Genomic DNA, 12,349 nt, shown 5'->3' on the forward strand with positions numbered 1-12,349 from the left:
ATAATCTTTAGTCTTGTGTTTTAAACAAATAATCTTTAGTCTTATGTTTTAAATAAATAATCTTTAGTCTTGTGTTTTAAACAAATAATCTTTAGTCTTGTGTTTTAAACAAATAATCTTTAGTCTTGTGTTTTAAACAAATAATCTTTAGTCTTGTTTTAAATAAATAATCTTTAGTCTTGTGTTTTAAACAAATAATCTTTAGTCTTGTGTTTTAAACAAATAATCTTTAGTCTTATGTTTTAAATAAATAATCTTTAGTCTTGTGTTTTAAACAAATAATCTTTAGTCTTGTGTTTTAAACAAATAATCTTTAGTCTTGTGTTTTAAACAAATAATCTTTAGTCTTGTTTTAAATAAATAATCTTTAGTCTTGTGTTTTAAACAAATAATCTTTAGTCTTATGTTTTAAATAAATAATCTTTAGTCTTGTGTTTTAAATAAATAATCTTTAGTCTTATGTTTTAAATAAATAATCTTTAGTCTTGTGTTTTAAACAAATAATCTTTAGTCTTGTTTTAAATAAATAATCTTTAGTCTTGTGTTTTAAACAAATAATCTTTAGTCTTATGTTTTAAATAAATAATCTTTAGTCTTGTGTTTTAAACAAATAATCTTTAGTCTTGTGTTTTAAACAAATAATCTTTAGTCTTGTGTTTTAAACAAATAATCTTTAGTCTTATGTTTTAAATAAATAATCTTTAGTCTTATGTTTTAAATAAATAATCTTTAGTCTTGTGTTTTAAACAAATAATCTTTAGTCTTGTGTTTTAAACAAATAATCTTTAGTCTTATGTTTTAAATAAATAATCTTTAGTCTTGTGTTTTAAATAAATAATCTTTAGTCTTATGTTTTAAATAAATAATCTTTAGTCTTGTGTTTTAAACAAATAATCTTTAGTCTTGTTTTAAATAAATAATCTTTAGTCTTGTGTTTTAAACAAATAATCTTTAGTCTTATGTTTTAAATAAATAATCTTTAGTCTTGTGTTTTAAACAAATAATCTTTAGTCTTGTGTTTTAAACAAATAATCTTTAGTCTTGTGTTTTAAACAAATAATCTTTAGTCTTGTTTTAAATAAATAATCTTTAGTCTTGTGTTTTAAACAAATAATCTTTAGTCTTGTTTTAAATAAATAATCTTTAGTCTTGTGTTTTAAACAAATAATCTTTAGTCTTATGTTTTAAATAAATAATCTTTAGTCTTGTGTTTTAAACAAATAATCTTTAGTCTTGTGTTTTAAACAAATAATCTTTAGTCTTGTGTTTTAAACAAATAATCTTTAGTCTTATGTTTTAAATAAATAATCTTTAGTCTTGTGTTTTAAACAAATAATCTTTAGTCTTGTGTTTTAAACAAATAATCTTTAGTCTTGTGTTTTAAATAAATAATCTTTAGTCTTGTGTTTTAAACAAATAATCTTTAGTCTTGTGTTTTAAACAAATAATCTTTAGTCTTGTGTTTTAAACAAATAATCTTTAGTCTTGTGTTTTAAACAAATAATCTTTAGTCTTGTGTTTTAAACAAATAATCTTTAGTCTTGTGTTTTAAACAAATAATCTTTAGTCTTGTGTTTTAAACAAATAATCTTTAGTCTTGTTTTAAATAAATAATCTTTAGTCTTGTGTTTTAAACAAATAATCTTTAGTCTTGTGTTTTAAACAAATAATCTTTAGTCTTATGTTTTAAATAAATAATCTTTAGTCTTGTGTTTTAAACAAATAATCTTTAGTCTTGTGTTTTAAACAAATAATCTTTAGTCTTGTGTTTTAAACAAATAATCTTTAGTCTTGTTTTAAACAAATAATCTTTAGTCTTGTGTTTTAAACAAATAATCTTTAGTCTTGTGTTTTAAACAAATAATCTTTAGTCTTGTTTTAAATAAATAATCTTTAGTCTTGTGTTTTAAACAAATAATCTTTAGTCTTGTGTTTTAAACAAATAATCTTTAGTCTTGTGTTTTAAACAAATAATCTTTAGTCTTGTGTTTTAAACAAATAATCTTTAGTCTTGTGTTTTAAACAAATAATCTTTAGTCTTGTTTTAAATAAATAATCTTTAGTCTTGTGTTTTAAACCAATAATCTTTAGTCTTGTGTTTTAAACAAATAATCTTTAGTCTTATGTTTTAAATAAATAATCTTTAGTCTTGTGTTTTAAACAAATAATCTTTAGTCTTGTGTTTTAAATAAATAATCTTTAGTCTTGTGTTTTAAACAAATAATCTTTAGTCTTGTGTTTTAAACAAATAATCTTTAGTCTTATGTTTTAAATAAATAATCTTTAGTCTTGTGTTTTAAACAAATAATCTTTAGTCTTGTTTTAAATAAATAATCTTTAGTCTTGTGTTTTAAACAAATAATCTTTAGTCTTGTGTTTTAAACAAATAATCTTTAGTCTTGTTTTAAATAAATAATCTTTAGTCTTGTGTTTTAAACAAATAATCTTTAGTCTTGTGTTTTAAACAAATAATCTTTAGTCTTGTTTTAAACAAATAATCTTTAGTCTTGTGTTTTAAATAAATAATCTTTAGTCTTGTGTTTTAAACAAATAATCTTTAGTCTTGTTTTAAACAAATAATCTTTAGTCTTGTGTTTTAAATAAATAATCTTTAGTCTTGTGTTTTAAACAAATAATCTTTAGTCTTGTGTTTTAAACAAATAATCTTTAGTCTTGTGTTTTAAACAAATAATCTTTAGTCTTGTTTTAAACAAATAATCTTTAGTCTTGTGTTTTAAACAAATAATCTTTAGTCTTATGTTTTAAACAAATAATCTTTAGTCTTGTGTTTTAAACAAATAATCTTTAGTCTTGTTTAAACAAATAATCTTTAGTCTTGTGTTTTAAATAAATAATCTTTAGTCTTGTGTTTTAAACAAATAATCTTTAGTCTTGTGTTTTAAACAAATAATCTTTAGTCTTGTGTTTTAAACAAATAATCTTTAGTCTTGTGTTTTAAACAAATAATCTTTAGTCTTGTTTTAAATAAATAATCTTTAGTCTTGTGTTTTAAACAAATAATCTTTAGTCTTGTGTTTTAAACAAATAATCTTTAGTCTTGTGTTTTAAACAAATAATCTTTAGTCTTGTGTTTTAAACAAATAATCTTTAGTCTTGTTTTAAATAAATAATCTTTAGTCTTGTGTTTTAAACAAATAATCTTTAGTCTTGTGTTTTAAACAAATAATCTTTAGTCTTGTGTTTTAAACAAATAATCTTTAGTCTTGTTTTAAATAAATAATCTTTAGTCTTGTGTTTTAAACAAATAATCTTTAGTCTTGTGTTTTAAACAAATAATCTTTAGTCTTATGTTTTAAACAAATAATCTTTAGTCTTGTGTTTTAAACAAATAATCTTTAGTCTTGTGTTTTAAACAAATAATCTTTAGTCTTGTGTTTTAAATAAATAATCTTTAGTCTTGTGTTTTAAACAAATAATCTTTAGTCTTGTGTTTTAAACAAATAATCTTTAGTCTTGTGTTTTAAACAAATAATCTTTAGTCTTGTGTTTTAAACAAATAATCTTTAGTCTTGTTTTAAACAAATAATCTTTAGTCTTGTGTTTTAAACAAATAATCTTTAGTCTTGTGTTTTAAACAAATAATCTTTAGTCTTGTGTTTTAAACAAATAATCTTTAGTCTTGTGTTTTAAACAAATAATCTTTAGTCTTGTGTTTTAAACAAATAATCTTTAGTCTTGTGTTTTAAACAAATAATCTTTAGTCTTGTGTTTTAAACAAATAATCTTTAGTCTTGTGTTTTAAACAAATAATCTTTAGTCTTGTGTTTTAAACAAATAATCTTTAGTCTTGTGTTTTAAACAAATAATCTTTAGTCTTGTGTTTTAAACAAATAATCTTTAGTCTTGTGTTTTAAACAAATAATCTTTAGTCTTGTGTTTTAAATAAATAATCTTTAGTCTTGTGTTTTAAACAAATAATCTTTAGTCTTGTGTTTTAAACAAATAATCTTTAGTCTTGTGTTTTAAACAAATAATCTTTAGTCTTGTGTTTTAAACAAATAATCTTTAGTCTTGTGTTTTAAACAAATAATCTTTAGTCTTATGTTTTAAATAAATAATCTTTAGTCTTGTGTTTTAAACAAATAATCTTTAGTCTTGTGTTTTAAACAAATAATCTTTAGTCTTGTGTTTTAAACAAATAATCTTTAGTCTTGTGTTTTAAACAAATAATCTTTAGTCTTGTGTTTTAAACAAATAATCTTTAGTCTTGTGTTTTAAACAAATAATCTTTAGTCTTGTGTTTTAAACAAATAATCTTTAGTCTTGTGTTTTAAACAAATAATCTTTAGTCTTGTGTTTTAAACAAATAATCTTTAGTCTTGTGTTTTAAACAAATAATCTTTAGTCTTGTGTTTTAAACAAATAATCTTTAGTCTTGTGTTTTAAACAAATAATCTTTAGTCTTGTGTTTTAAACAAATAATCTTTAGTCTTGTGTTTTAAACAAATAATCTTTAGTCTTGTGTTTTAAACAAATAATCTTTAGTCTTGTGTTTTAAACAAATAATCTTTAGTCTTGTTTTAAACAAATAATCTTTAGTCTTGTGTTTTAAACAAATAATCTTTAGTCTTGTGTTTTAAACAAATAATCTTTAGTCTTGTGTTTTAAACAAATAATCTTTAGTCTTGTGTTTTAAACAAATAATCTTTAGTCTTGTGTTTTAAACAAATAATCTTTAGTCTTGTGTTTTAAACAAATAATCTTTAGTCTTGTGTTTTAAACAAATAATCTTTAGTCTTGTGTTTTAAACAAATAATCTTTAGTCTTGTGTTTTAAACAAATAATCTTTAGTCTTGTGTTTTAAACAAATAATCTTTAGTCTTATGTTTTAAACAAATAATCTTTAGTCTTGTTTTAAATAAATAATCTTTAGTCTTGTGTTTTAAACAAATAATCTTTAGTCTTGTGTTTTAAACAAATAATCTTTAGTCTTGTTTTAAACAAATAATCTTTAGTCTTGTTTTAAATAAATAATCTTTAGTCTTGTGTTTTAAACAAATAATCTTTAGTCTTGTGTTTTAAACAAATAATCTTTAGTCTTGTGTTTTAAACAAATAATCTTTAGTCTTATGTTTTAAATAAATAATCTTTAGTCTTGTGTTTTAAACAAATAATCTTTAGTCTTGTGTTTTAAACAAATAATCTTTAGTCTTGTGTTTTAAACAAATAATCTTTAGTCTTGTTTTAAACAAATAATCTTTAGTCTTGTGTTTTAAACAAATAATCTTTAGTCTTGTGTTTTAAACAAATAATCTTTAGTCTTGTGTTTTAAACAAATAATCTTTAGTCTTGTGTTTTAAACAAATAATCTTTAGTCTTGTGTTTTAAACAAATAATCTTTAGTCTTGTGTTTTAAACAAATAATCTTTTGTCTTGTGTTTTAAACAAATAATCTTTAGTCTTGTGTTTTAAACAAATAATCTTTAGTCTTGTGTTTTAAACAAATAATCTTTAGTCTTGTGTTTTAAACAAATAATCTTTAGTCTTGTGTTTTAAACAAATAATCTTTAGTCTTGTGTTTTAAACAAATAATCTTTAGTCTTGTGTTTTAAACAAATAATCTTTAGTCTTGTGTTTTAAACAAATAATCTTTAGTCTTGTGTTTTAAACAAATAATCTTTAGTCTTGTGTTTTAAACAAATAATCTTTAGTCTTGTGTTTTAAACAAATAATCTTTAGTCTTGTGTTTTAAACAAATAATCTTTAGTCTTGTGTTTTAAACAAATAATCTTTAGTCTTGTGTTTTAAACAAATAATCTTTAGTCTTGTGTTTTAAACAAATAATCTTTAGTCTTGTTTTAAATAAATAATCTTTAGTCTTGTGTTTTAAACAAATAATCTTTAGTCTTGTGTTTTAAACAAATAATCTTTAGTCTTGTGTTTTAAACAAATAATCTTTAGTCTTGTGTTTTAAACAAATAATTTTTAGTCTTGTGTTTTAAACAAATAATCTTTAGTCTTGTGTTTTAAACAAATAATCTTTAGTCTTGTTTTAAATAAATAATCTTTAGTCTTGTGTTTTAAACAAATAATCTTTAGTCTTGTGTTTTAAACAAATAATCTTTAGTCTTGTGTTTTAAACAAATAATCTTTAGTCTTGTGTTTTAAACAAATAATCTTTAGTCTTGTGTTTTAAACAAATAATCTTTAGTCTTGTGTTTTAAACAAATAATCTTTAGTCTTGTTTTAAATAAATAATCTTTAGTCTTGTGTTTTAAACAAATAATCTTTAGTCTTGTGTTTTAAACAAATAATCTTTAGTCTTGTTTTAAACAAATAATCTTTAGTCTTGTTTTAAATAAATAATCTTTAGTCTTGTGTTTTAAACAACTAATCTTTAGTCTTGTGTTTTAAACAAATAATCTTTAGTCTTGTGTTTTAAACAAATAATCTTTAGTCTTGTGTTTTAAACAAATAATCTTTAGTCTTGTGTTTTAAACAAATAATCTTTAGTCTTGTGTTTTAAACAAATAATCTTTAGTCTTGTGTTTTAAACAAATAATCTTTAGTCTTGTGTTTTAAACAAATAATCTTTAGTCTTGTGTTTTAAACAAATAATCTTTAGTCTTGTGTTTTAAACAAATAATCTTTAGTCTTGTGTTTTTAACAAATAATCTTTAGTCTTGTGTTTTAAACAAATAATCTTTAGTCTTGTGTTTTAAACAAATAATCGTTAGTCTTGTGTTTTAAACAAATAATCTTTAGTCTTGTTTTAAACAAATAATCTTTAGTCTTGTGTTTTAAACAAATAATCTTTAGTCTTGTTTTAAACAAATAATCTTTAGTCTTGTTTTAAACAAATAATCTTTAGTCTTGTGTTTTAAACAAATAATCTTTAGTCTTGTGTTTTAAACAAATAATCTTTAGTCTTGTGTTTTAAACAAATAATCTTTAGTCTTGTGTTTTAAACAAATAATCTTTAGTCTTGTGTTTTAAACAAATAATCTTTAGTCTTGTGTTTTAAACAAATAATCTTTAGTCTTGTGTTTTAAACAAATAATCTTTAGTCTTGTTTTAAATAAATAATCTTTAGTCTTGTGTTTTAAACAAATAATCTTTAGTCTTGTGTTTTAAACAAATAATCTTTAGTCTTGTGTTTTAAACAAATAATCTTTAGTCTTGTGTTTTAAACAAATAATCTTTAGTCTTGTGTTTTAAACAAATAATCTTTAGTCTTGTTTTAAATAAATAATCTTTAGTCTTGTGTTTTAAACAAATAATCTTTAGTCTTGTGTTTTAAACAAATAATCTTTAGTCTTGTGTTTTAAACAAATAATCTTTAGTCTTGTGTTTTAAACAAATAATCTTTAGTCTTGTGTTTTAAACAAATAATCTTTAGTCTTGTGTTTTAAACAAATAATCTTTAGTCTTGTGTTTTAAACAAATAATCTTTAGTCTTGTGTTTTAAACAAATAATCTTTAGTCTTGTGTTTTAAACAAATAATCTTTAGTCTTGTGTTTTAAACAAATAATCTTTAGTCTTGTGTTTTAAACAAATAATCTTTAGTCTTGTGTTTTAAACAAATAATCTTTAGTCTTGTGTTTTAAACAAATAATCTTTAGTCTTGTGTTTTAAACAAATAATCTTTAGTCTTGTGTTTTAAACAAATAATCTTTAGTCTTGTGTTTTAAACAAATAATCTTTAGTCTTGTGTTTTAAACAAATAATCTTTAGTCTTGTGTTTTAAACAAATAATCTTTAGTCTTGTGTTTTAAACAAATAATCTTTAGTCTTGTGTTTTAAACAAATAATCTTTAGTCTTGTGTTTTAAACAAATAATCTTTAGTCTTATGTTTTAAATAAATAATCTAATAAATAAATGCCTTGTTTATTTCATTTAAAAAAATTAAAAGAATCATTTTTGGAATCGGAAATTATACTCAAAGTTTTCTGATTCCGATACCCCTAAAAATTCCGAATTTTCGATTCCTGATAAATAATCTTAACACAAAAACGCAATATTGTAACTTTTGCTCAGCAAAATTGTTTTAATACATAAGGAACAATCGTCGAATTATGTATTTTTTATGCTTGAAGGTGATCCTTGTTTCCCAGCAGTATAATTTGATGCTTAACGCCAGACGGTTGCCCTCTTGATATAATACAACGTGAGGGAAATGGTAACTGACGGAGCTAAATAGTTCTGCATATGGTCTTCATCGGAGAGACAGTTTTTCCGAGTAGGTATCGAGTCACCAACAAAAACCCAAGAACGGCCAGCTTCCGTAATGTCACAAGCCATACATCTCTACACACAACACAACTGACAATTATTCATAAATACAGTAAGACAAGAAATTAACATACTAAAGACAACAAAATAAAAAGCAAATGCCAACCCTAAAACACATTTTTACTTCATCAAAACTCAATCAACATACAATACAAGAGGTCACAAAAAGAACACAAATACATGGAGTCTGTAAGAGGGCAACTTATACTCATTCAAAAACACAACACTGACATTAAAAAAAAAAAAAAAAAAAAAAAAAAAAAAAAATGCGCAACATGCAACAAATCCTTAGACTCGTTGACGCAACAAAAACACTTAATAGAGTCGCCCAACATATAATCAACATAAAACTACCAGAAAATAGAAATACGTTTGTTTCACAACACATTTACACACTCAGCAGAAGTAGATTCAAGATCTTGCCGATCTATCTAATTCAAGATTATTATTTCCTTACAAGAAAAAAAGCTTTCTAACTAAATTTATACCAGCATTGAACAAATCAAACAACACACACTGAGCACATACATACATACATGATGGTTTCCTTCAGTCTTGACAGACTATGGATACCTACAGTAAGGGTGCCTACACGTGAAATTATTGTGACAAGGATTGCGCAATCCCCAACCACACCTCTCCTGAGTCGACATTGTTGAATACCAGTGGAAAGTGGAGGTTCTGGGCGACTGGAAACAATGCCAAGATAAGCGGAAAGCATATACAGCGCCTAGAATTCCCAAATGGTCACCCATCTGGTACTAGCCAGGCTCAACGTTGCTTAACTTTGGTGATCTGACGAGAACCGGTGTGTCAATGTGATTATGCCATACACACATACGTATATACATACAGACTTACATAAAATATACATATGCAAGTGCATGTAGTTAAAAACATATCTGCTGACCTACACACACGTAAGACGGAGCATAGAAAAATTAAAAAAAAAAACCTCAAAATATATTCACTAATTTAAACAACGCTCTTTAAAATGATATATAAAGTAAAGGTATTATAATGAAGACTTATTTGAAAATACATCATTTTAAATCAAAATTAAAATTCTACAAGAACTTTCTTCTCAACCTAATATATAAATACACTGATAATCGAATTAACACACTTCAATAAACTGAAATGGCATGCCTCAACATATACTTATAACTCAGGAAATAGGAAGAAAAACACGCACAGCCCCCAAATTTTTAATGAGAAAATGATTGAACCCATATTATTCCAAAACAAATATCTGAAGAGAGTCAAACATGCAAAGTGTTATAAAAATTTAGACACCAATTTTTTTTCGTCTTTAATGTAAACTATTAAATGTTGATAGCTCGACTTGTTATGCATATATAACAGGTTGACAAGAAAGTTCTCGTGGTTTTTAATTTTTAAGTTCAAATGAACACATCTTGATTCAAACAAAAATTTATTGATCAAAATAAGCACCATCAAAATTAACATACTTTTGCCAACGCAAAACAAGTGTATTTACGCCAGTAACGAAAAATCTTGCATTCTGGTAGCGATGAAGTCGCTGAAGGCGTTTTTCACACCGCTTAGGTTTTTGAAGCATTTCTCACTAAAAAGTTGTAATGCTTGAATAAGTGGTAGTCGGTAGGTAAGAAGACTGGAGAGTATGGCAGAATTTTGTAGCTCAATTTGTTCAACTTCTGCAGAGTCGATTTAGCAACATACAGTCGGACATTGTCATAGAGGAGAATTAGGCCTTTTCTGTTGACTAATGCTTGGCGTTGTTGAAGTTTCTGATACATTTCATCCATTTATTGACAGTACTTTTCCGTTGTCATGGTTTCGCCTGCATTCAAAAACTAATGGATGAGACGATCACAGACCACCAAACAGTGAGCATGGCCTTCTTTTGGTGCAACTCTGGCTTCGGTAAGTGTTGGTGCAGCTTCGTCGGCATCTAACCACCGAGCTGAGTGTCGCCAGTCAAGAGCCAATTTTTCATTGCAAGTCTCAACCCGGTCAAGAAAAGAGACGTTCTTATTGCATAAAAGAAGGGAAGATGACACTTTAGCACTGGATTTCTTTTGGTTGTCATTCAATTCGTAGAGGCATCCATTTATCAAGTTTTTTTGTCTTTCCAATCTTTCTTAAGTGGTTACAAATGGTCATACATGTTACATCTAATTCAGAAGTTCTCAAACAGTTGTGCGTGAATTGACTTCGGTTGTCAATATCCGATGGCCGATCACTACGCTCATTATCTTCAAGACTCCTGTCAGTGCCACAAAATTTATTAAACCACCATTGTGTTGTGCATTTAGTAATGGTTCCTGGACCAAACGGCTTGAATTAAAATAAGAAAATTTTGTGAATTTGCTTTTTTTTTTCCATCTTGTATTCAAAGTTCTGAAAGAACACAATCGTTTTAAAACGACTGTAATTTAAACAATTAGATAGAGCAAAATCATCTTTAAAATGATATATAAAGTAAAGGCATAATAATTAAAACTTATTTGAAAATACATCACTTGAAATCAAAATTAAAATTCTACAAGAACTTTCTTCTCAACCTAATATATAAATACACACACACACACATATTTTTGCAAAATCAAAATAAAATATATGAGAACATCATATGGTGTATTTTTTTTATGCGTTACAATTGTTTTATAACTATTTGGACCAATTTATATATTATATGATTTAAAAATATTCCAAAAATAGCTACTCTTCAGACAGCAAAATACATTTATAGATATATGAATATATTCATAATCTCTATTTTAAGGGATCAAGCAGTTGGATTACCCTCCTTACAATTATTTTATTTTATTGTTATTCATACAATTGCCTTTGAATTGAGTAATTATCCCACTTTAGTATTTCTTTTTAAATGATACTTCCAGTTCCCTATTTTTACATTCAATTTTTTTATCATTTAATTTATTTATTTATTTATTTATTACCCAAATCTTAATCTACACCTTCAAATTCTAGTCCTTATTTATATGTTCAACTATTCTTTTCTACATCTGCCGTAGTTTCATATAAATATTTATTTACATGTTACAATGAATTTATTGACATTCTCCTTAACGTTATCCCTTAAAAAATATAATTAAAAGGTTTATTTAAATAATATCAACTAAAATTTATCTTCATCCCATACTGGTTATGACAATAATTTCAATTTATCTTTTCAAGTTTTATCTATTTTATCTTTTAATCTTTTCAATATTCTTCATAAACCCGGTATGTTATAAGGGGGATAACTATTTATCAAAATTCCATATAGTCTTACTTTAATATTTTGACTTTAGTATTTATTAATCGCCTTTGCTTAATTTTAAACTTATAGTTCCAATATTACGTCTTTTATATCAATCTAAGTTCATTTTCTTTCTTTGCTTCAAATTTATATTGTGATTTAATTTATTTTAATCCATCATAATCTGTTCATCTCCATATCTTGCAACTACTGAATGTTGGAATTTTATTTCTTGTTATTGAAATTTCTCAGTTTATCATCAACAACGATTATTAAATTTAATTCTATTTCCCTTATTTAGGTTATAATTCGTTTATTTGATAATCTATTAATTTATTCATTGCACCATCCTAAAATCTTCGTATTAAATTTAACATTCTCTTACCACACTTACATTTCACTATTAATATATTCCTTAAATATATTTTATAAACATGTTCCTATTTACAGGACAGAGTTAGACACCAGGGTCGTTTTTTTTTTTTTTTTTGTGGAGAAAAGGAACAAAAAATACAAATTGTCTCAGTCGTGAAGGATTTTTCCTTCACTAACAGAACAAGAAATGGTGTAGCATCTGAAGAACAGATACTACACTTTGATCTTGACCCAAAGGCCAAGAATTGTTGATGTTATTTCAATCAAGTTTTAGATGTGATAATAGGAATTTATTTCTATGAAGACAGCTTTGTATAACATCTAACTTTTTGTTTAAAATTTCTTCTTTAGAATTCACTCTGGTATGACTGAAGTAAACAGATTACATCTTTTTGATTTACTCGGTTTATATTTTCTAGCTTTATCTCGTATTATTGACAAATTCTATTTTATTCTTATGTAGTTCTCT

At 24.3% G+C, this 12,349-nt stretch overlaps 1 pseudogene; it reads right to left on the reverse strand.

The window, feature by feature from the left end:
- Window positions 1–8,973: 8,973 nt before the first annotated feature.
- LOC145248376 (5S ribosomal RNA) lies at window positions 8,974–9,090 on the reverse strand (annotated as a pseudogene).
- Window positions 9,091–12,349: the final 3,259 nt, after the last annotated feature.

The sequence above is a fragment of the Euprymna scolopes genome, chromosome 26, assembly GCF_053919585.1.
Source record: "Euprymna scolopes isolate OS-2025 chromosome 26, ASM5391958v1, whole genome shotgun sequence".
Classification (NCBI taxonomy): domain Eukaryota; kingdom Metazoa; phylum Mollusca; class Cephalopoda; order Sepiida; family Sepiolidae; genus Euprymna; species Euprymna scolopes.